The sequence below is a fragment of the Lissotriton helveticus genome, chromosome 1_1 (assembly GCF_964261635.1).
Source record: "Lissotriton helveticus chromosome 1_1, aLisHel1.1, whole genome shotgun sequence".
Classification (NCBI taxonomy): domain Eukaryota; kingdom Metazoa; phylum Chordata; class Amphibia; order Caudata; family Salamandridae; genus Lissotriton; species Lissotriton helveticus.
In genome coordinates, this window is record NC_136057.1 from 618066266 (window position 1) to 618091250 (window position 24985).

Genomic DNA, 24985 nt, shown 5'->3' on the forward strand with positions numbered 1-24985 from the left:
CTGCTTGGCTGCAGCTCGTAAATGCTTGTTGAACCAAATGTTCTGGATACTGTCTATCATGGCTTTTTCTCCTAAATGTGCAGGACTATGTGCGGTATTAATAATGACTTGAACCATTGAGTCGGGGAGAAATCATGTGGCTCTACCCTTAGTTACCCATCCCTGATCTGTCTGGACCCCTCCTTGTTCGGACCATTTCTTGATTTCATCGGGAGTAGCATGTAACTGGATATCTATGACATCTTGAGTAGGGTCCTTAACTGTCATACAGGTAGTCGGATCTGGAGTTTGTGTCTGTGTTGGATTAACTGGAATGTCTGGAGTCTGTGCTGTGAGCTTGGCTGTGCGATCTGCTAGATCATTACCTTGAGAAATAGTGTCAGTAACTTTCGTATGTGCTTTGCATTTCATGATAGCAATAGATGTCGGTAAATGTATGGCATCTAACAGAGCTTGAATAAGGAGACCATGCTGAATCTTGGTTCCATGAGAAGTCATGAAACCTCTCTCCTGCCAGAGCACTCCAAAGTCGTGTACAACTCCGAATGCGTAACGTGAATCTGTATAAACATTAACTTTCAGGTTCTTAGCGTGTATGCAGGCTTGGGTCAGAGCAACTAGCTCTGCTGCTTGAGCAGACAGGGTGTCAATACGGTGTGTTTCTATAACTTCAGTGTCAGTAGTCACTGCATACGCGGCTACTAGTTCTCCTGTACTTGTTCTCATACATGAACCATCCACATAAAGTGTCAGGTCGGGATCTGGTAATGGGATATCTGTCAGATCTTGTCTTGGCTTAGTCATAGTATTAACTACTTCCACACAGTCGTGTGTGGCAGGATTTGAAATAACTGACGGTAACAGTGTAGCAGGATTTAGAACGTTGCAGCGTCTGATTTCTATGTGTGGCTGGAACAGTGTCAATTCATAACCTGTTAAACGTGCAATTGTCAAGTGCTGAGTCTGTGTACGGTTTAAAAGAACTTCCACGGAGTGTGGAACTTGTACTGTCAAGGAATGTCCTAATACTATGGAATCACTTTGTCTGATAGCTAGTGCTGTGGCTGCAACTGACTTGAGGCACGCAGGCAGAGCCTGGGCTACAGGATCTAGTGTGCTCGAAAAATAAGCACAGGGCTTGTATTGTCCTGCTTGATCTTGTGTGAGAACAGATAATGCTGTACCTTCGCGTTCAGTGACGAAAAGTGTAAAAGGCTTACTGTAGTTCGGTGTAGCTAGAACTGGAGCTTGGCATAAAGCTTTCTTCAACTCATTGAAACTAAGTGTATGTTCAGATGTCCAAGGGAGGACAGTCGATACGGCTGCCTCCTGTGCCGTTAACTGTATCAGTGGCTTAGCTAGAAATGCATACTGAGGAATCCATTGTCTGCAATAAGAAGTAAGGCCGATAAAAGCACGTACCTCCTTCTGTGTCTTGGGCTGAGGAAGACTCGCTATTAACTGGATACGGTCTGGTGTCAACTGCCTACCCCACTTGGACAGTAAGTGGCCTAAGTAGATCACTTGCTGGACACAGAATTGAAGCTTCGAAGGGGACACCTTGTGCCCCATCTCGGCAAGGAAATACAAGACTGTAAGTGATGCTCGCTCGCAAGCACGTTCAGAACGGGCTGTGATCAGTAGATCATCGACATACTGGAGCAGGGCAGTGTCTGTTGGCATGTGAATATTGTCTAGTTGTCTCTTAAGTGCTTGACTGTAAATACTAGGACTTTCTGTGAAACCTTGAGGAGCTCGTGTGAACATATAGCTCCTTCCATTTAAACAAAATCCGAAAAGAAACTGGCTGTCTGGATGAATGGGGACACTGAAAAACGCGTTCTTGAGGTCTATGACTGTGAAAAATGAGGCTTCAGAATCAATGGCTGTCAATAGGGAAGAGATATCTGGGACAACTGGATACTGGGGAATAATACATTTATTAAGTTCTCGTAGGTCAATCACTAATCGATATACTGGCGGTGCATTTGGATCAGTACGTTTCATGACTGGAATGATCGGAGAATTACATACATTGGAGTCAGTTTCTACAACTACTCCTTGAGCCATGAGCTCGTCAATAATTTTGGATAAGGCTGTTACAGCCTCAGGTGGCAATCTGTACTGTCTGATTCGTGGTAACACTACACCTGGTTTGAGAGTCACACGATGGGGTGTGATTTGCATATAACCTACATCAGTTGGACCTTGCGCCCATAGATGCTGCGGAACATTAGACAATCTCGGATCAAAATCTCGTAATACATAGTGACCCTTGAAGTCACGTAGAAACAGGCGTATTCCCTCTGGGGAGCAGCAAATAACTGCACCTAATTCTTTCAGTGTCTTAATGCCTAACAAATTTTCTGGACATGACTTCGTAAGTAACAGATCAGTAGTGCGGGACAATGGACCTACTTCTAGAGTAACTGGCTTAGATATCTCGTTTACAATAGGCTTTCCTGAAAATCCAAGGGAAACATTTCTAGAGCCTGAGAGCGGAGCCCCTGGAACTTCGTCGTGACTAATGGTGGTCCTACTTGCCCCTGTATCAATCAAAAACTTTCTGTCTTTCCCTAGTACTTGACTATGAACATAGGGACCCTCTTGATCTACAGGTATCTCGATGAGAGGCAAGCCTACCTCCCTCTCTAGGCTGTTTCATGAGTACTGTTGATACTCTGGATACTCGGACTGTGCATACTGGTACATCTGCTGTGTAACATGCTGTGTTGCAGCAATAGGCTGCGGTGCTGGAACTGTCTGTTGTGCATTCTGTGGCTGAGAAGTCTGTGAAACTTGTTCTTGTCTAGGCGGACGTGGTCTTTCTTTAGTTTTACCAGTAGCTATATTATGTTTCAGAACTGCACACTCGTTTATAAAATGACCTGGCTGTTTACAATAATTGCATGTCCCTTTAACGGGAGCTGCAGAATGACTGGCTTGATTCGTACCCCTCTTCTGACTGTCTTGAGGAACAGATTGTGCAACTAGTACTTTCATTTTCGTGTCTTTCATACGTTTTCTCTCGTGTTCTTGCTCTTCTCTGATTCTATTCTGGTGGTACTGGAGCATCTGTAACATCTGGGACGGGGTACTAGCTTGCCATGTACTTTCGACTTTCAAAACTCGATTCTTAACTTGTGGACTTGAATTCTCGACTAATTTAGTTACAAAAAGATGAGGGTATGACTCGCTACTCGTCTTCAAGCCACTGTTTATAATAAAACATTTCTCAAATCTAGAATAAAAATCACTAGTATCTTCGTCTTGTTTCTGTTTACAGGCTGAGATTGCATCCCAGTCTTCCTTTTTAGTGGCTAATAATCTGGGCAAAACTTGTATTAACAGTTCTGGTAATTCTTTACATTTCTCTCCAAGACCGGTACCTGGTACTCGTATCTTATCTTCAGCTTCTAGAACTGCCCAATCGATCTTTTTCTCTCCCACCTCCCATTCTTTTTCCTTGAGTTTTTCATATATGCCTGCGGGCAACAGGACTTTTAACATTTTAATTATATCTGGATACGTGTATTCTCCCATACGGAGCATGTCTTTTAATTCTCGGTGGAACCCTGCTGGATCTTTGTCATGACAGGGAATTAATTTCTTCATTTCTAAGAGTTCCATCTTTGTAATCGGGGTGTAAACAAACACTCGTTGCATTTCACCATCCGCTGTCCTAACTGGGTGTACTTCTCGTAACGGATTCTCTCTGTCTATATAAAAGGGTTTACTTTCTGGAGGTGAAACATGAACAAAATGCGGGTTCAGGAACGTTCTATATTTGTGACGCTGTTCTAGAATGACACTAATTAAATCGGTACCTAAACCTTTCCATCTATACTGGAGTAACTCGTTCAGGACATCGTGTAACGGACCTGGATCAGAATGTTGACCCTCATACAGAGTAATGAGGTGCTGGATCATATACATACCCACCAGTCGCTGCTCGGCTGGGGGCAATTTCAGAAACATGTGTGCCACTATTTCGTCTGGAAAAGTGGTAGAATCAGTAATCCATCGGACTGCTGATCGGGCTAGTTCTTGTTCATGCATAGTACTTAACTTACTATAACCGATTCGTGATTTCAGAATGTGATCGGTAGCTTGAAATACTTGTTCTAGAGAACCTTGTTCTGGTGCTGGAAGATGAACAGTTTTCTTGCGTTCTAGGCGTAAATGTCGGTCTGGAAATCTAGATTTACCTACATACGCTATTCTGGCGGGATTCTCGTCCTCTACCTCTTCAGTAGAAGAGTCATTCTCTTTCTCGCTTACTTGTGCTGCTTTACGTTGTTCGTGTAACTTTATTATTTCCTTACGAATTCTCTTGTACATACTCTCTATACTACTGATAGTTCTGTGCTTACCCTCGGCTATATTATCACTCCACCTTGTCAGGATTCTCATTTCGGCCGGATCTTTGGTCGGGTAATCTTGTTCCCTTATTAAACAATTAATCAGAAACTTTAATAACATGAGCTGGATCTCAGCTTTCCTTTGAGACATGGCTTCACCAATACTTTCTGGATCATCCCCTGTACGGATGAAACGATATATTCTGTCTAGATCTTCTTTCATATTCGGTAGGGTGTCCAAGTACCCGGTCACCCGTCTTACACGGATGGAATATATAACTGTACTATCATCACCTGCAACTGGATCATAGCGGCATTCAGTAAGGGCTCGTCGGATATCTGCAACGGACTTATATTTGGGCGTACGCTGTAACGCACATTCATGTAACTCGACTAACGTTAAACGTTGGTGTGGTGGCGGGGTACCAGGAGGACCTCCTCCTGCGGCCCCTATACTGGAATCGTCGACTGATACTCTTCGTGCTGGCAGAGTGGGAAATTGTAATGTAGGCTGGACCGGGGGTACCGTAGCAGGTACTCCGGTGTCTGGAGGAGCAGGATTTACATTATTTACAGGGACTGGCGGAACAGGATTTGCATATTCTGGAACCGTGTCGTCCAAGTAGGACGAGATGAAAATATCAGCTGCGGTCGGTTTGTGACGTAGCTTGGTCGGAACTAATGGTGGCGGAAAATTATTGGATGCCTCCGGGGTCGCTTTTGGCAAGCCCTCGGCAAGAAGAGGATACATACCCTTAATGAGGGCATTCCTCTGTCTGTCGGACTGTTCGGTTCTGACTCGTTCACCTATCTCGATTAATTCCCTTTCGTGGGCTCGTTCTAAGGATTCTCTACTTAATTCTGACTTTCTGATTTCTTTTTCGGTTCTTTTATGAGATTCTTTGCGCCATAACTCGATGGCATCTTTCTGTGACTGTCTGGCTTTCTTTTTCCATAATGCTTCTTCTACTCGCATGATGCACTCGGCATCCCATGTACCCGATACGGGCCATCTATACTTTTCTTCTAACTGTTTGGTATACTCTACCCATAAATCTAGATATAATATGGCACTTATGCCATGCTTCTGATACATAAAGTGACCTGGACTGTCCCTAGGCGGGACAGGAACTGCTGCTTCTAACAGACCTTTTCTAGTTCTTAACTGACGTAGTCTGGAAAATAACGGCATGACTGAACTGTAATCTGGACACAATTACAATACACAATGAACACGATAATTACACCACTCTCATACCACGACATTAAAATACATGAAGAACATTTAAAATAACAGTTCGAACAGAATACCACCTGGAATACTGAAAACAGAATACATGAATTTCTCGAGAACAGAACTGACTAGAACAGAGACTAGATGCACTGCTGAAACAGTACGAAACTTACCGGTCTCATAAAGAGACACGTCAGGACCCGCATCCACCGAAGTGGACACTTCGTTTTGGGATCTGTGTACCACCAAACCCCACGGACCAGAGACAATTAGATTGACCCTGTCTAGATACTACCCCAGCAACGGTACTCACCGGGCAGCAAGAACGGAAGGCCTCGGACTGGACTGGACTGCTTCGACGCCGGACGGACGAACTTCGGACTTCAGTTACGGGTGGGCCTCCGGATACCTCGGACCTTGGACTCTCGGCTTGGGCTCTGGTCGGGACTCGCCGCGTTCCTCCACCGCCTCGTCTGGATGCTGGACCGCCACCTCCGTCTCCTCCGTGGGCCTGAGGGATACTTGAAGCAGAAATATCTGCACGTGCACGGTATGGTTCCGTCACGGCTGCAGAGGGTCAGGGGGCCGGCGTGGCTTCACCGGCGCGTGGGGAAAGGGCAGGCCCTGTTCGGGCGCCATTATGTGGTATATAAATAAATAATACCGGATCTAGGTTTGACTGGATATAGCAATAACAGATAGCTCAATAAATAAGAGTCAAGATTCGAGGTAGTAGGAGTTTGCAGGTTTAATACAGCATAAAGGACAGGAACAGGACAACCTGCACAGGAATAGGATGGCAGCGCTGCCGGGGGCAGGATCAAGGAAAAGGATAACTTTTAATAACAATGCACAAGCATATATACTAAAACAGTTGCATTACAATACATATGATAGGCGGAGCAGTGGGTGTGATCAATAGCAGTCGCGAAAGATAAGGGTGAAAGTAGGTGTAACAGGAGGCGTATACATAGACATGTGATGTAAACGTAACAGAATATGTCATAAAGGGGGCGGAAACATGGAGGGGGCTACCTAAGGAGCCGGGACCTCTAACCTAATGGTGCGCACAAACTGACAATGACGTGTTACTAGGAGAAGCTGGGGGCTATGAACTCTGTGCTAGGAGTAGAGACTGAAGTCTGGAGAGTCAGGGCGACATGTACCTAAACCCTATCTAGTATCTAATGTTTAGAGAACATGTTGATATAAACTAAGAGTCAGGAGGGGAGAGGCTAACAGACTCTAAGACTGGAGCATGCATTATTCTACATGTAGTGCGTGATGAAGAATATTAAATGACCATTAATACAGTATTTCTCTTACATGGAGACGTAAAGGCTAGATGATGACGGAAACTATTGATGCGATTCAGTAGCTTAGGAATGCAGAGAAGGAGGGCTGGACTGATAACTAGAATCATAACATACTCTTGGCAGACTAGCAGGCAGAGCCAGGCCGAGCCGGGCACTGTGAGGCAGGAAGTAAGTGAAGGGTCGAGGATACAGGTGGGGGCTGTATCGCTCCTCAGCGAGGGTTCAGGAGACAGGAGCTGAATCTGGTGTCCGGGCCCTTTTGAGGCCTAGAAACGGGGACTTTACAATGAAATAACGTGCACACTGAGAAACATGGCAACGTAGCTTTACATAGGCCTAATACTCGTAGCTTTCACGAGAACTGGAAACTGGCATACTAGAGATGGACACAACTGTAATTGCGTCTTTAATCAAACATGGGGAATACATATGCATATTAATCATGCACATATAACATAAGATGGGGGACACGTAGGGACACAGAACATGGCAAAATTTACTTTTCCACAATCCAACAAAAATTCCACGCTGCAAATCACCCCCAATCAGCTGGACTAGTAGAGCGCTATAATGGCACTCTAAAACTTAAACTGGCCAAGATACAAGCAAGCTCTGGCCTTAAATGGCCCGATGCCTTTCCATTAGCACTTCTATCGACAAGAATGACTGTACACTCACGAGTGGGACTTAGTCCATATGAGATCATGTTCGGCCGCCCGGCCAACATATGGGGAGTGCCTAGGCCGACAAAATTCAGTGAAATTGAACACCCTGTACTGCTTGATTATTTGTATGATCTGACGGCTAAATTGCGTGTTTTACACCAACAGGTTCACGATTCTCTGCCTCAGGTTTCTGAAGATCCAGGTCACATCATCGATCCTGGCTCATGGGTTTTGGTGAAAATTTCCAGCGGACAAAGAATGATCAGCCCCGCTGGACAGGCCCCTACCTAGTCCTGCTATCAACAAGATCAGCCGTGCGAGTGGAAGGGAAGAAGAACTGGATCCACGGCGTACACTGCAAGAGCGTTCCTTTGCCTCTGCCGTACGACCGATGGGTCCAGGAGGGTATTGCTGACTCTGAGACTGAGACTGTGCCTCGTTTTCTGCCTTTCAGCGATGCACGTGTAAAAGGAACAATTTCTGAACGTGAAAGTGACAATCTTTTGCAAGAAGCTGTGCCACCGTCAATTCGATTGGACACTACCGAGCCTGAACTCTTGTTCCAAGACCAGTCATTACCTGGAAAGAGACGTTATAATCTGAGGCCGAGAACAATGGACTAATAAAAAAAAAATTCTTTCCTCTGCTATTTTTGAAAGTGCAGCTCTCTCATCTGAGAAACTTTTTTATTTTTGTTTTTCGAACCACCATCCGGGTTCAGCTGTAGGGTCGCGGTTGCCGAAGTTTTTGGAGTGCAGCCGAAGACGTTAGGTCGACGGTTCTGGTTGGTCTAAGGGAGTTGCCCTGGACTGATAGAAGCCTTCCTTAGCATAAAACACCCTACCATCGCGAGCAGCAATTAGAGAGGATGGAGTTTTTCGAGATGGAGAGACCTGCCAAAGAGATGAGCCTTAAAGCTAAAATTTGTAGAATGATGACCAAGAAACGTTTTTTGATATTTTGCATTTTCATGTTGGTTAGCGTAATGATGTTTTTAATAGGATATGTTTTATTCTCTTTTCAAGTGACATTTGCACCCACAGCACAGCCCATGCCTCCTTCTACTGTTTCCTCACATTCTTTTCACCCTTTACCTGAACATGAGTCTGCTAGGAGATTAGAGTTTATCAATAACTCCTTCGTCCAGCTTTTGCACCAACACCAATTAGTAGTGAACACAACTAACTGTTGGGTGTGTGGTCTTATGCCTCACACTACTGATAAATGTATCCCTTACCTGGTCCTGCTTTTCAGCCATAATGGTTCTGTGTGGGCATACAGAACGATGTTCATTTATGCACATGAAGTCCACCCCCTACGTTCTGTAAAAGATAATCCAAAGAATAGTGCTCTAGTTAAGGGTATAGTAGATATGATTAGGGAAGATACTTCCTATGAGACTATACCGAGAGATGAGACACTAGCATATATTGGATGGAACGTGACCGGATACGGAGTTACTCTGAGTTAAAAACAGCGAGCTAAGAGATCCTCCCCGATTTGGATTGTACCCCATCAGGGTCACCTATGTCTGCAAGGTAATGGCAAGAATCCCAGAGCGCAGTTAGGAAAAAGTATCTGCACGGAAACATATGTCTTTGCATCTCAGGCTTCTCCTTCGTTCCTAGCAGCTAAGGGTACCTATTTCATCTGTCATGATAGAGCCTACACATGGTTGCCCCCTGACTTCTCGGGCACATGTTTTGTTTCATTCCTGTTGCCTCCCACCTACACAGCTGCGGCAGATTACATAAGTCAAGGATAGTTAGAGGTGTCTTCAGTAAAGAAGACACTGCAGGACAAGAATTTGGAGACTTCTTTAAGGGTTTTCTGCCGTTTTGGGGACCTATGGTTAACAGCAGGAACATAAGGCAATTGACGAGAGTGGTTGAATCCACCGTAGTTGTAACTGCCGGTGCCCTTAGTAACTTGACTGCTGAGCTCCAGTCGGATCGCCTTATGACCCTTCAGAACAGGGTCGCGTTAGACGTCATACTTGCAGACCGAGGTGGGGTATGTAAAGTGATCCAATCGAGTTGCTGTGTTTTCATTCCAGATAACGCTCCAACAGTGTACCAGGCCATCTCCAGACTACATAAGATCTCTGAATCTATTCATGTGGATTAAGGAGATTAGTCGTTGATGGGGTGGTTCTGGGAACTGATGTCCACCTGGGGATGGGAGATTCTGATGGTCATTGGGATGATTTTAGCCATCCTTTTCCTGTTTTGTCTGTGCGTACAGTGTGCTCCTGCTATATGTGGCCTCTGTGCTACATCGTGTGTAAGGAAACCTGTATCAAGGGATGAGCTAAGCAATAGGATGATGCTACAGCAACATCTCAATGAATTTGTGAATATAGACCTGGACTCAGATTAGCGTGAGTATAGGTTGATTGCCTATGTAAGGGCAAAAGGAGGGTCTGTGGTACTGAAAATTCTGGACCCGTGTCATAAACATCGTCAAATCATGACGATTTTGGTATCAGCAGACCGAGAATGACGAAAATACTATATACAGGCATTTTCGATGTACTCGAATGGCTAGATCACAATTAAATCAGGGATTCAGTCCTGAACCCTCGGGTTCCATTTTGTGCATGGCAGCCATTTTGTGGTTGCCCTCACATAGGCTGATGACTAAGGTCAAAACGAGTCTTAAGGACACGTACACCTTTGCTGACTTTTGTGTGACCTGGGCAAGCTGACTCCACTGCCTGAAGCCAAACCTGTTCGGCCAGTTCCTTTCCCAGTGGCCGATCGAGATTAGTATCAAGGCACAGCAAACCATAAACCTTTCATCACATCCAAACCACGCCAAATCTTACACACACCTGTCTCTTCTTTCTGTTTTATGACCTGTTTTACGAGGAGGAGGTGCCCAATTTTATTAGGGGTCCGTCCGATATCTGATGAAAATGTTGGGCCTTGCCGGGAAATTGGTTATGGGATGGACAAACTGAAAATGGGCTTGTCATCGTGAATCTGCTTTTTCTTTGTTGTGAAAATATGTGAATGGTCAACTGTAAAATAAGGAATGTTTGCCTAAAGCATAATATTTTGTATACAAGGAATGGCTGGCTTTGTAAGGTTGAGCAGTCTCCTGAGAATATACACCGTGTTGTACTTCTAGGATACCTGTTACTGGCTGCAGCCAATAAATTCGATCTTTGACTTCACCAAGAAGACTCTGGGGCAGATTTATGAAGGCCTTGCGCCGCCGGTGCGTCACTTTTTCCCATGTTAAAAATTATGCACCGGCGGCGCAAGGCCTTCATAAATCTGCCCCTCTGTGTTTCTGTAGTCTGGGACAGGAAGGACTCGAAGTCTTAGGGTGTGTTCCCTGGCACCGCTGGGTTCTTAAAAACCCAGTACTTCATAGTATACCTACAAAGAACTGTAAATGTAAGCAAAGACATTTCAGAGAATATTATCCAGCACAGGCAAGCAAGCAAATGTGTGTCAATTGTCAGTGTTAAAGAAAAGATGGCAACTTTAAAACATGAGCATATAAAATGTGGTATACCTACTTGGACCTTAATGTAACCGCATAACAGCTTTGTGTCCCTTTTGCCTCAAAAATTGTATATTAGAAAATCTATGCTTGCTGGCCTGTGGCCACTTTTCCAATCCAGTGCTTTCATTTAAGAAATCAGTGCAGTCAGAAGTTGTTTTCTTTTTTTTTTTTCTTTTTTTTTGTATGTCCTCATATGCCATCAAAGATATTATCGGTATTGATTATACTAAGGATCTTTGAGGAAGCTCTTTTTGAAGACACCCAATATGAGTCTTACGGTACCACCATGTCTATAGTCAGCTCAGTCTTACACTTTACCAGACCCTTGGACTGATCTTAGGGTGTTTCGTTCCGCAAGAAGGCATAATCATTGGACACAGTTGATTTATAGTTCGTCAAGCCAATTAATACAAGGGATCCAAAAATGCTTCCTTCTCTTCCATACCACTTTATCTAAACTAAGAGTGTGCCTGATTGCCCTGACCCAATCTAAATATATTGGTGCCTTAATACTCAACCACAATTTACAAATTTCTCTACGTGCTAAAATAATTAAATATAAGAATAACTTATTACTATCTTGAGATAATTCCTCGTAATTGGAGGGAATTCCAAAAAATACTTGTTGTGCACTAACCTGTATTTCATACCCGAAGAGGGCTTTTATACCTTCTTGTACTTCAAACCAAAATTGCGATAATTCGGGGCAAGTCATGACCATATGGAGATCATCTGCTTTTTCCAGATGGCACTTTGGGCAGCAGGGAATAGGCCCCTTTGAAATTTTAGCAATCCTGGCCGGAGACCAATATACCCTATGGAGAGAAAACAAGTGGTTCCGCTTTAAATTGGCAGGAGAGACCGTAAGGTGTAGCAAGTCAAAAGATACTTGCCATAAGGTCTGCAAGTCAGCATCCGGAACTTGGTCTCTCCATAGATGTTCTGGAAGGCTGAACTCTCCATCCTCTCCTTCAAGTATTGTCCAATATAGGGTCGATGTTTTGAGCAAAGTTGTTTTCTTCATTAGTAGTTCATCCAGAATAGATTTTGAACCTTTGCCCTCTGTGACAGCCTGGTCCCAGCTTTTGATTTGTAGATACTTGAATTTGGATAGATTTTTATCTGTGAGAGCAGAAATGTCTTCCCAGCTCAAAAGATTACCTTCAGGTATTACCTGACCCCATAATCTGATATTTGCGTTCTGGAGAGCTAAGGATAATAGATCTTTAGTCCATTCTGGGGCACCCGGAGAGTCCCAAATTGGTGCTAAGTTGGCATAATATTGAATGTTAAGCTTTTTCCTTACTCTAGCCCATACATATGCCAAGTCTCTAAGAACTTTTAGACGCACTTTTTTAAAGAATCGCATATCTCCAAACTTAAAAATAAATGCATGAGACCCTCCCTGAGTCTCAGAAAGCATATTTTGAAACATAATGTCTGTTTCTGTAGCCCCTAAAGTATCAAATAAGCGAAATCCAGCTTTCAATAATAGGGTCCAGGCATACACTCTCAGATCAGGTGCGCACAGCCCACCTTTGCCTCTTTTCCTTCGTAATTTTTTCCAAGAAATTCTTATACCTTTTGAGGCCCAGATAAACGAGTTCCATTTAGCTTGTATTTTAGTCAGTTTAGCTTCTTTAAAAGCAAGTAGAATGTTCTGAAATATATATATGATTTTGGGTAACAACATCATCTTTACTATATTTATCCTACCAATTAAAGTCAGAGGCAGGAGTGACCAGTTTTTTAAAGAAATCGCCATTTCTTTATCGATCTTTTCAAGATTTTTTTCTGCAATTTGATTTATGTCCTGTGTAATTTGGATTCCCAAGTATCTAATTTGGTTTTTCAGAATTGGAATGTGATTAATCTGAGTAATATTCCAACACATACACTCTGATTTAGCTTGATTAATCAGGTATCCAGAGACTTGACCAAATTGCTCTGCCGCTTTATAAATTAATGGAATTGATTTGATGGGGTCAGTAGTATATAACATCAAATCGTCCGCATACAGGGCAACTTTCTTCACCCAGTTCTTATATTTAAAAGGTAGAATATCTTGGTCTTGTCTGATCTTTTCTGCGAATGATTCCATGTATAGGTCAAATAGTAAAGGTGAAAGCGGACACCCTTGTCTTGTCCCCCTCTGAATTTTTATAGGAGAAGATAGGCTACCATTTATCAATAATCTGGCCGTCGGAGCTTGGTAAAATGCTGCTATTGTGCCGCAAAAGTTTTTCCCCAAGTTAACCTTTGCTAATACTTTAGTAAGGAATTCCCAATTGACACGCTCAAAAGCCTTTGCGGCATCCAGGGTAATAACCGCTAGTGGAATTTTGTATTGGGAAGCAACATCTATCGCTCCCACCAATGATTGTGTGAGCTCTTGTATGGAACGGCCCCTTATAAAGCCCTTCTGGTCTAAATGTAGAAGTTTGGGTGCCGATGCGTTTAATCTTTTTGCAAGTATATTTGCCATAAGCTTGTAGTCGGTATTAAGAAGAGAGATAGGCCTATATGAGTCACAGTGGTATGCTCTCTTCATTGGTTTTAAAATGAGAACCACTATGGCCTCGTTCCAAGATGCAGGGATATTATCCCCTTCCTCAAATATACCTGAAAATAGCTTTTTCAAAATGGGTATAATTACTGGAGCTAATACTTTGTAAATTTCTGATGGTAATCCGTCAGGGCCAGGAGCCTTGCTATTCTTGGCGGAGTCTATCGCCGCAGCTATTTCCGTGGAGCTGATCTCTCTATTAAGATTATAGGAGGACTGGTCATCTAAAACTTGAACCTGGTATTGGTCAAGCCATGAATATGTTAGTTGTTGTTGAGGGCGGAGATCTTCTCTATAAACTTCATCAAAGTGATGAAAAAAGGCGTGTTCAATGTCTAGCCTGTTCTCAGAAATCACATCCGTGTCTGTGATCTGCACTTCCTTTATGGAGTTCTTTTCATTGTCTTTTTTAGTTTTCCAGGCTAAGAGTTTTCCGCTCGCCTCTCCATATTCGAAATGTGCTAGTGCACTAGCCTGCCAGCGCTTCCTCAGCCTTCCATCTAATACCTGCTCTAGTTCTAGTTTACAGGTTAGAAGATCTTTTTTATTGTTGTTCTCCTCGTCTGGGGAGCTAGGGACTAGGACAGCTTGTTCTAAGGCCCTTATTCTTTCTTCGATCTGTGTAATTTGTGCCCTGTATGCTTTATGATTTGCAATCTGATATGATAGTAATCGCCCTCTCAAAAAGGCTTTGTACGTGTTCCAGACTATTGGGAGTGTGGCTGTATCTAGATTAAACGTAAAAAACTCATTTGATTCTTCAATCAATTTATTTGTTACTTGTTCATCTAAAAGGATGCTTCTATCTAGAGTCCATCTCTTGACCAACTGGGGACCTGACAGCTTTAAGGTTAAAGTAACCCCTGAATGATCGGAGATATGGGCAGCAAGATGTTTTATCTCCTCCACTTGTTGGACTAAATGTTCTGCAATTAGAAAAAAATCTAGTCTTGATTTGTGACGGAGTTTCTTATTATGGAATGTGAATTCTCTTTTTATACCATTTTTTTGTCTCCAGATATCTTTCCAACCAAACTGAACTATTGCATTAGATAATATTGCCCTGGTTTTGGGAATATGGGAGAACCTGACCGCAGACGTTTTATCCAGTATTGGATCAATTACTAGATTAAAGTCCCCTGCAAAGATGATTGGATCTTCAAAATCTAAAAGTTCAACTAGAAGTTCTTTTAAGGGTAGGGGGTTGTCTGTATTTGGACCATAATATCCAACAATCGTAAATTTATATGAGTGTTGTTTTATCTTTGCTATAGCCCATCTTCCCCTTTTATCAGATCTAGACTGTTGCAAATGTATCCCTGAATTGGATTTAATCAATATAGCAACCCCTTTAGTAGGGGACTGTTGTGAAGAGGTTATGATCTGTTGGATCCATTTTTTTTTCTCAAAGATGTCTCTTAGTTCTTTTTCGGTAAAGTGGGTCTCTTGTAAGATAAATATATTTTCTGGTGCATCCTTTAAATATTGAAGGATTCTCTCTCTTCTATTTTTAACTCGTAACCCATTCACATTCCATGATAGAATCTTGATAAATGATGTAGTTGTTACCCTACCTTGCGCTATCTGTCCTGACAAAGGTATAACCAAAAGAAATTAGAATCTGGCGATTTGGACATTTTTTTAATTTTTTTTCCCCATGCTCCCCACCCAGTGTCACTGTCCCTCCCCCCCCACTCCCCTGAACCCCCTGTGCTCCCCTGGAGAACCCCCCTCCTTTTCTTGGCCTAACTTGGCCATCGAGACTCTTCCGTCCGGGCGTATCGTATAATTAAGATGTGAGTGGCAGTCAAGAAATTCAGCTAACTATATATAAAAATAAAAAATTGGGGGAAATATCATGATTGTGGTAGAGGATACCCCATCTAGAACCTTTTAGTAAATTTTAATAATTATTAGCTTATTCTCTCTGATGGTCATCTGTAAGTAGTTGGAGGTATTCCTCTGCTTCGTCAACCCGTTTTAGAACTTTCATTTTGTTTTTATACATCACTTTCAGTGATGCAGGAAATTTGAGCTGGGCAGTAGCGCCTAGTTGTTTAAAGGGTTCTAACAGTTTGCCAAGCTCCCACTGCCTAGACGCTGTAATGGAGGAGACATCAGACCTGATCTGGTAGGAAAATCCTTCCGACGAAAGTTCACTAGTTCTTAACGCTCTGTTAAGGATCTCCTCTTTTAAAGTGTAAGTCTGAAAATACACAAGGATCTTTCTAGGTCTGCTTTTATTCGGTTTCAACCTGAATGGATCCCTGTGGACTCTCTGGATATCTTTTACTATTTCTGCTTCTGAGACCTCCAGCTCGATAGTTTGCTTGATCAATCTAGCAACGAACTCCTTAATGTTGCCCGCCTCTGCCCCTTCTGGAATCTTCAGGAGGCGCAGATTATTGCGTCTTTGTGCATTTTCTAGGGACTCCATCTTTTCCTGGAGCCCTAGCTCCCTTTGTTTGAGATCCTCAAGCTTCTTATTATGTTGGTTAGCCAGCTTTTTTAAATCTACAACTGACTACTCCAATTCAGAAGTTCTGGTGGCTAATGCGTCAAATTTCTCTTTTAACTCCTGCTGATTGGTTAGTGTGGCTTCAAAGCCACTTTTTACCTCAAAACTCAGCGCTTTTAGCATTGATATAACTGACTGATCCATATTTTCTGCGTTCGGTGGGACCTTGAATATAACATCCTCAGTGCTAGTGTTCGTTGTCTGAACTACTTGAACTGGTACACCTCCCTCTAAATAAAGATCAGGTCCAAATTCAGGCTCCTTATCAACACAATAGGTTTGGAGTAGTTTGGGGAGTTCTGCTGGGCCTGTGGCTGTCCCTATAGCTTGTTCCGGTGCCGGTTCCATCTCTAAACCTTCTAAGGGTTGATATCTGTTAGAGTTAGGGAGACCTTTTATAGACGCCTCTACTGAGACCTCATCAGACAGTTTTAGTTCCAGAACTGTAGGGACAGGTTTAAAATATGCCTTCAAAGACGGAGGTGGCTTCGCCTTTTCGGCTGTCTTTTGTGCTTTTAAGTTCTTTTTACCAGTCCTCTTTAAGGATTTTACCTTAGTTTTTGATAGCGGCAGGGATTCTGTTGGCAGATTTAATGTATGTTGTTTCCCTCCTCTACTCCTTAGGGAATACCCCAGGCCCTGGGAATCTGCAGACTGATTTTCTGACATATATAAATCAGCATTTAAGGGCACAGGGGAAGCTAGGAAAGCTGCTTTAGTGAAGATTTTTCGTAGCCCATTGCATTGTGGGATTAGCAGTTTTGACTTAGAGTGTTCAATGCTATCAAAATTACGATGTCTATACCCGGCTTTCCTCCCCTTCTTCAACTCAAGTGCCGCATAGACCCACCGTGTTAAGCCTTGTTTTACAAGCATGAGAGGCTCCTACCTTTTTTAAGATGAATGTTTGAAATCTATGTTTTAACAGCTCCTCTCCGGGCTACCACAAATGGCAAGCATCCAGCAGGGAGAATGACAGGCTGATTCTGCTATACCGCTATACGCAGGAAAAGCTTAGTATATGGTGATTTCTGTAGTTTTCTGTAATTACTGCCACAGCCTGTCAGAGCCTCTGCAGCGCTCGAGTTTTCAGCGATCTAGCTGATTCTGGGCTCCGGCGTCCTGATGTCAATGCCGGCGTGTGCTTGCTTGCTTGTTGCAGGAGCCTCAGCGTCCTGTTAAACGATCCATATCTATCCGTAATTGCGAGCTGCAAGTAGTGGAATGCCGGTGCCGGTGAAAAGCTGCTGACATTCACGGTGTTCACGCTCGCATTCGCAGCATTTCGTGGCTACCATTACTGCTCAAACATGAGTAAAAAAAAATTTAAAAAAAGAACGGGCGATTCAGCTTCTCTACGCCGCCTCTACTCTCGCCACTCGCTCAATACTGAGTGCCCGGAGCTCCTGAGCCTCGCGACTAGCCACGCCTGCTAGCCGCCATGTTCTCCCACAGACCAGAAGTTGTTTTCTTGCTGTGTTTGAATTGTTGCAGTTGAACTAACTGGAAAATAATAATTTTGACAAGAAAAACCAGGGGTGGATAAGTGGGTACATTTGCAGGCTCTATTTTGATCATTAGCCTTCACAAATAATAGTTCTTCAGTCTGTTAACCCACATCATTCAACTGAAGATCTGTGGCGATGGCACAGTGGAGAGGGGCAGGAAAATGCTGGTGGTGCAGCTGCGGCCCTGCTGAACATCTTCTGAGTTGTATTTCCACCACCCATTTCATGGTGGTGAGCCCACCATGAAAAGGGTGATAGAGGCGCAACTAAGGGGGCCCAAACAGGGCCTCCTGCCACTTCTGGGCCCGGAGGTGAATGCGGGGTGCTGCATGTTGTACCCCCCTAGAATAGCACCCCCGTTCCTGCACGTAGTGGCATGCATGACATAGTGCATGCCACACCGTGCAGGAAGGTGCTGCCGGCGCTGTTAAAGCGGCGGGGTGCTGTTAAGGCTCTCCTATGGGCCTAACATAGCCACTGCCGTGAGACTGTCACAGCCCCACCCACTCTGGATTCAACTCAGAACCTGGTGGGAGGACACACCAAAGGCGTGGTGGTCCTCATGCCACCGCAGCTTTGGCAGTACTGCTAGAGGGCTGCAAAACTCATAATAGGGCCCCTAGGATTTTACTGAACTGAACTGAAAATGGCTTTCTGTTAGCCATCGACCTTAGGCTAGGTGGGATAGCAGTGGTGTTTATGTTATGTTATGTTATGTTAAATTGGCTCTTCTATAGCGCACGGCTACTCGGAGGAGTGTCCCGGCGCTTTGGCGAAGAGTGAAACAAGGAGAGGTACAGCAAAACAGTGCTCCAGAAAAGACACATTTTACAGAGTGAAAAAGCCTGCAGATTACAAAGTAAAAAGCCAAGTCTTTAGCTCCTTTCTAAAGGCTAACAGATTAGTCATCAGTCTTAAAGATCGAGGGAGATCGTTCCAGCACCGAGGCGCAAGGTACCGAAAGGAGCGACCTCCGATTCGAGAGCGCCTGATAGAAGGAACCACAGCTTTAGCCTCGAAGGCAGACCTGAGAGCTCTTCTGGGAACGTAAAAGGCTATCCGCTTACGGAGATAGTTAGGACCGATTCGGTGGAGCGCCTTAAAAGCCAGAGTCAGGGTCTTAAACGTGACTCTCTTGGCAATCGGAAGCCAATGGAGTTGCTCCAAAAGCTCCGAGGCCCGCGCCCTCCGGGGAAGTCCAAAGATGGCTCTGGCTGCCGAATTCTGCACAACCTGCAGACGGGCCATCAGATATTTAGGAAGGCCCAAATAGCTCTGTATTTGTAACACCACTAGCGCTCCTACTGGTGCTTGCATATATCAGTGATCTAATTTCTAAACCATTAGGCTATTAGTTACTCTAAAACAGCCATACCAATCAAACTAGGCTGTATGTTGTCCACTTCTCCTCAGTGTACAGGACAAAGTTCTGTGGGCACAACCATTTACAGCTTACTTTTCCTCCATCAGCCCTGGTGCGAATGATCAGTCCCATTTAGGTAAAGTAATGAGTTATCCGCATTTGGGCTTTCTTTTGGCTGGGCATGCCCTCCGATTGCGGGCGGAATATGCCCTAATTTTATCAACAGATTTCTCGTATCTCTACAATACCGATGGAGCAAAGAGCGTAAAGCAGAGCGTGGATGCTTCCTGGCACATGCGTACCTTTGGGCAGAAAAATCAGCTTCAACAATTGCCTCCTAGATGTGTCTAATTTGGGGAAGCACCACAGTAGGTGCAACCACGATTCATGTCTGCCTACATTTACCAGACCCTCCTTGGCCGGCCCAGGCAGGGTTAAAATTTCTCACTGGTAATCCTAAAAGCGGCATGTACATGATCTTCCTACTGGCCTGCCCATTTATAGCTTCCACATAGTATAGTTGCAGCTTCCCTGCCAAATGAGAGCTGTTTAGGGGGTGTACGGAGGCAGAGATATTTAATTGCCTCAAATCTCGGCCCCTAGAAATTTTCCTCAGTTGTCAGTTTATTATTTTCTTACAGGCTGTGTAGGGTATCTTCACGTTCTTTAAAGCCTTTTCTCTATTTGAAGAGACACAGTGGCATCCTGCAGCTAATGATGCTACAGAATATCTGGGGTCTCGAAGATGAATTTCAAATACACCTTTGGTGAGTTGGCTGGGGCATTCATACTCATGATATAATATTTTAATAAGGCAGCCTTACATTCTTTGGTCTGATTAACCAAGCCAAATTTAGGTCTTAATCTTGACTATCAATATAACGAGGCAGCGGAAATATGTTCCGATAGGCAATACATTGGATGTGCTCCAAGACTGGTGTAAAGGCTACTGTATAAGCTTGATGCCTATTCTGCAGGGCAGGGAGAAGTGTAGGATCCATGACCCTGAGTATAGGGGTAGCTGGCAAACTAGTATCGAGTTCATTTGGATGTTACCCGAAGTGATTGCTGCTCCTTTCTTTTTCAGAGTTTACACATGAGGTGGGTTTAATAATTTCTGCAAACCAAACTCTCAGATAGTTATAGTTAGAAATTGGGTTTCTGGTTGGCTAGAATATGCACCTATGTTAGGCAGACCCCACCACTCTAGTCAAGGTAAGGGAGTTACACACACAAGTTAACCCTTGCTTGTCCCCATGGTAGCTTGGCAGAGCAGTCAGGCCTATCCCAGAGGCAATATGTAAAGCATATGCTCAACACACTCATACACCAGTGACACACTAGGCACACCACAAAAGGAGACTTCACACAAGGTTATATAAAAATATCCTTTGTATTATACATAAAAAACATTAGACCACCATCACATAAATCCCTGTGCCACGAGGCAAAGGTCATGACTCCACCTAGATCATAAAATCACTTTGCCATGAGGCAATTGTCATAACTTCACAATTAAGGCAATAAGTAAATACTTATAAGTTGCACATGTCATAAAACCACACCACACCTAAGCATACACAACATAAATCATCCCATCAGGGTATTAAATTGCATCAGTTACATAAGAACACATGGATCAGAGCTGATGGGCATATTAGGCAAATCCTGGTAATGATTGTAAACCAACATACCGAACCACACCAGGGCACAAAAACAGCAGAACCATATGCCAGCATCACCATGCTCTCTTTTTTACATGTTATATGGTAATGAAGGTTCCAGCGAAGGACTCAGAGGCACCTGTGTTTTTATTCCACATATTACCATGCCATTGGCTTTAGCAAGGATGGACCTCCATCAAGGATTCCTTACTGTCCTGAGCATACAGGTTCAAATGCCCACAAAGGCATTTGCCACTGAGGAAGCTGTCCACAATCGTGTGAAGCAGCTGCTCAAACTAATGCAGAATATTTACTGCCAACCAAAGAAAATGCAGAGGCCTTCTTGCAGGCTTCACCCCATACTCTTCAAATTACAGGGAGGGTGTCCACATTGGTGCAACAAGGAGAGGAGGCTCTGTCTAGCTCCAGCGGTTGGGGCAATGACTGCACAGCAGACTTCCTACACAGATCTCTGTATGGTCACACGGCCCCACTCACCACCACACAACATTGACGGAGTTCCTCTGCCCGACTCTAACCTCTTCAGGGATAATACAGCAGCTGTGACTCCTGTGCCACAAACTGCTTTGGTGGGTTGCCAGGCAACCTACACACTCACCTCACTATGGTCATTAGGGGGGAGAGGAAGAGCACTTCTTCCTCCTTGGCTCTCCCCTCCCATCCCTCCAGAACCACTCGGATAGTGCAGCACTACCAATGCGTTTGGCATACTTGAGCTTTCCTCAGGCACTTCCCTAAACACGAAGGACAAATACCGTGCTCTACAAGCGTTTCCTGCAGGTCAACCAAAAGCGCTCACCTCATGCTCTGGTTGCAGCCACCAGCACTTCTCTTATTATGGGCCTCCTGGGAGAATACTGGCAGCACGAACCACAAGGCACAGGCAGGCCAACAGAAGGGTTTATGTAGCAAGAGTTGCAGTCCTTCTCTCAGTCCAGCAGGCAGCGGGACAGTACTCCAAGCAATCATGTCCAGTGGCGGTTCCTTCTGGCAATCTATTAGCAAGGTTCAGTCTGTAGAGATAGCAGAGTCTGATTGCAAGTCCATGCAGTGTCTTTTTTCATATGGTCACAGCCCCTAGGCTAGTAGTCCAAAGGTTGTTTTTCTAGGGGCACTTTAAACAACTTTCAGACGTGTACAACACCCCCATTCAATCCCAACCCTGGCTCCAGACACACTACAGGGGGTGGAGACAGCATTGTGAAAGTCAAGCAAAGCACTATTCAGGTGCAGGTGCACTTCCACCCACCACTCTAAATACAGACCAGGCCTATTCAGGTGCAAGGGAAACTCCTCCCACCACTATAAATGCAGGCAGCCAAGGTCTATTCAGCCCAGCGCTGAGTCACCTAGGAAAGGTAGGACACATCTCAACCCCACTTGTGACTGTCTAGAGTGAATGCACATACCCTCCTCCTGTCAGTCTAAACCAGACAGTGAAAACATACCAAGGAGGGGGCACAAAGATTTATAAGTACCCAAAAATGCCCACTTCTAAAAGTGGCATTTCTAAATAGTAATAAAAAATCCGCTTTCACCAATAAGCAGGATTTATCAGGACTATTTCAAACACACCAAACATGGCCACACTATCCCTTTCATATTAGAATTGACCACTGAAGCACATTTCAGGGAATTCCCAATGCAAACCTATGAGAGGCGATCCTCACAGCAGTGAGAAACCAAATAGGCTGGTTGTTACTACCAGGACATGCCACGCAGTTAAGGCATATGTCCTACCTTTTACCTACACAGCACCTGGCTCATAAGGCTAGGTAGGGCCTACCTTAAGGGAGACTTGGCAACCACTTCAAATGTCACGTCACAGAAGCAGAAAACTGCGCGCGTAGGCCCCGCAGTGGCAGAGGCCTGAGACAGGTTTGAATGCTACTTTGGTAGGTGGTGGAAGTAGCACTGCAGGCCCACTAGTAGCATTTAATTTACAGGCCCTGGGTACATGGAGTACGACTGTACAAGGGACTTACAGGTAAATTAAATATGCCAAACAGGTGTAGACCAATCTTACCAAGTTTACAAGAAAGAGCACATGCACTTTAGCACTGATCAGCAGTGGTAAAGTGCCCAGAGTCCTAAAACCAACAAAAAGAAGTCAGAAAAAATACAGGTTGAAGGCAAAATGTTTTAGGATGACCCTGCAAAAAGACCCAGGTCCAACATAGTCATACTACCCAAGTACCAGGTAACATATTTCTTATTTTGGTATCTTCTGAAAATGAGGACTATTACCTTAAGGTGATTTTTGCCATTGTAGATGTTTAGGGCATTCAGCGCTTGTTGGTAAGCTGCCCTGGTATGGTCAATTATCACGAGATCATCTGCAGATTGATTGATGTAGAGTTTAGTGGACCTCCCCAAATAGGCAGTATATAAAATTAAAAAATAGAGGTGCGAGAATGCCCCCTTGCTCTAAGCCGCAGGAGGTGTTTATTTTGGGTGTGACCGTGCTTACTCCTGTCCTCCCATGTCCCCATATACAATGATATTATAGCCCTTAACAATTTTAGAGGTCTGCCCCAAAACTCAAGCTTTCTCCATAGGGTTGCCCTGTCAACCCTCTTGAATGCTGAAATGTGATCAATAAAACAGCAAAAAAGTGGTAGCTGATTTCTTTGTGTCAGTCGGTGTCTCAAAAAGGATAGCACTGTAATGTTATCCGCTTTAGATGCAGCTGCCCAGGAACCTGATTAATAAAATGCAGGATTTCATGCTCTAAAACCCATGCCTCTAGTTGATTAAGTAGGCCGCGAGCATAGACTTTAGCCTCCAGATCCAAGGGCGTAATTAGGCGGTAGGTTGACACTGTGTTTTGGTCCCCTTTCTTATATATAGGGCACAGGATAAACCCCCTTCATGCATCCAGTACTGTTGCTGTTAAAAAGGCGTGATTGAAGAGAGGGGTTAATAACATGGACCACACTTTTGGGGCATATTTGAATGTACATTTGGGCCAGGTGCTCCATATTTTTTCAAGTGCCTAATCATGTTCATAACCATGACAGCGGTTATTAGTTTCGGCCCTGGGGCTTGATTAAGATCTGCTGCAGCTGGCTATGCAGTATGATAGGGCACAAGGGTCCGGTCTGTATATAATTCCTTCACGTGCCTTACCCAGGCCCCCTCTGAAACTCTATTTTCCCTCACAGTTTTTTAGTTTGCTGATTTGCTCCCAAAAACGGGCCTCGTTTTATTCCTTAGGTATTAGAAAAAATACACACTAATGTCTTCTTCTGCAGTCCCACATAATGAGCATCCACATATTTGAATGCAGGTTGCATCAGTGTAAACAGACATCACCTTCTGCTGATGTGCACAAGGTGCACAGCAGGCTTTAAAACTGTGAGGGCACTGCCCGCTGTGGTATGCTTGTAGTTCTCAATGTAGAAATCAGAATGCACTTCAGCATGAAAAGCAATTGATAGTGTTACTCTAAATGCAGTGCTCAGGTCTCTCAAATGTACAAGTGGCCACATGTTTCAATACTTCCATGTTGGAGGCCTTCAAAACACCACTTGTAAAGTAATCTTAACATCGAATCCACTGCTGCATAAAGTCTTTGCCTAGTTTGCCACGACAGTTTCCCAAAACATTCCTTAAACTGGGATATCCCGCACCTCCTCATTATACTTAAATTATATCCGTTTATCACCAATTTAATGGGTTTAATGTGCTGTAAAATACACAACTTAGCACAACGTGTTCTCAAATTTCTTTGCGGAGGGCTTTCTCAGCTGCTTATTGGCCTAAAGATGTATGATGTCATTTCCAAATCTGCTGGTTGAAGGTGTTTCATAATGCACCACTTAACCACAGTATTTTCCTAAGTTGTTTTGGAAAAAAATCCAAAATGTCAGGGCCCTGTTTTTTCATTAAACAATTGTTTGTGTAAAATATATATGGTCGTGTTGAGCATGTGTAGCAAATTGTTTTCTGAAATTGTGAATATTTTATTAGGAAACTGTGTGCACAACCAATTAGGCTATCAACCCCTGCTTTGTTTGGTTTCCTCATATGGGCCCATCAGTTTTAGAATAAATGCAGTGGCCCAAGGGGCGGACATATTGTTGTGTGTAGGCTGATAGTGTTCGGTGAATGAGGACTGTGGTATGAATGAATCAGTATGACTGGGAGTGAAATGATTGTGTGACTTTGTTGGAAAATTATCCTTTCTGCATTTTTATTGTGGTCATTTAAAAAAAAATTCTTTGTTGTTTATGAAATGTTGCTGTGTCTTT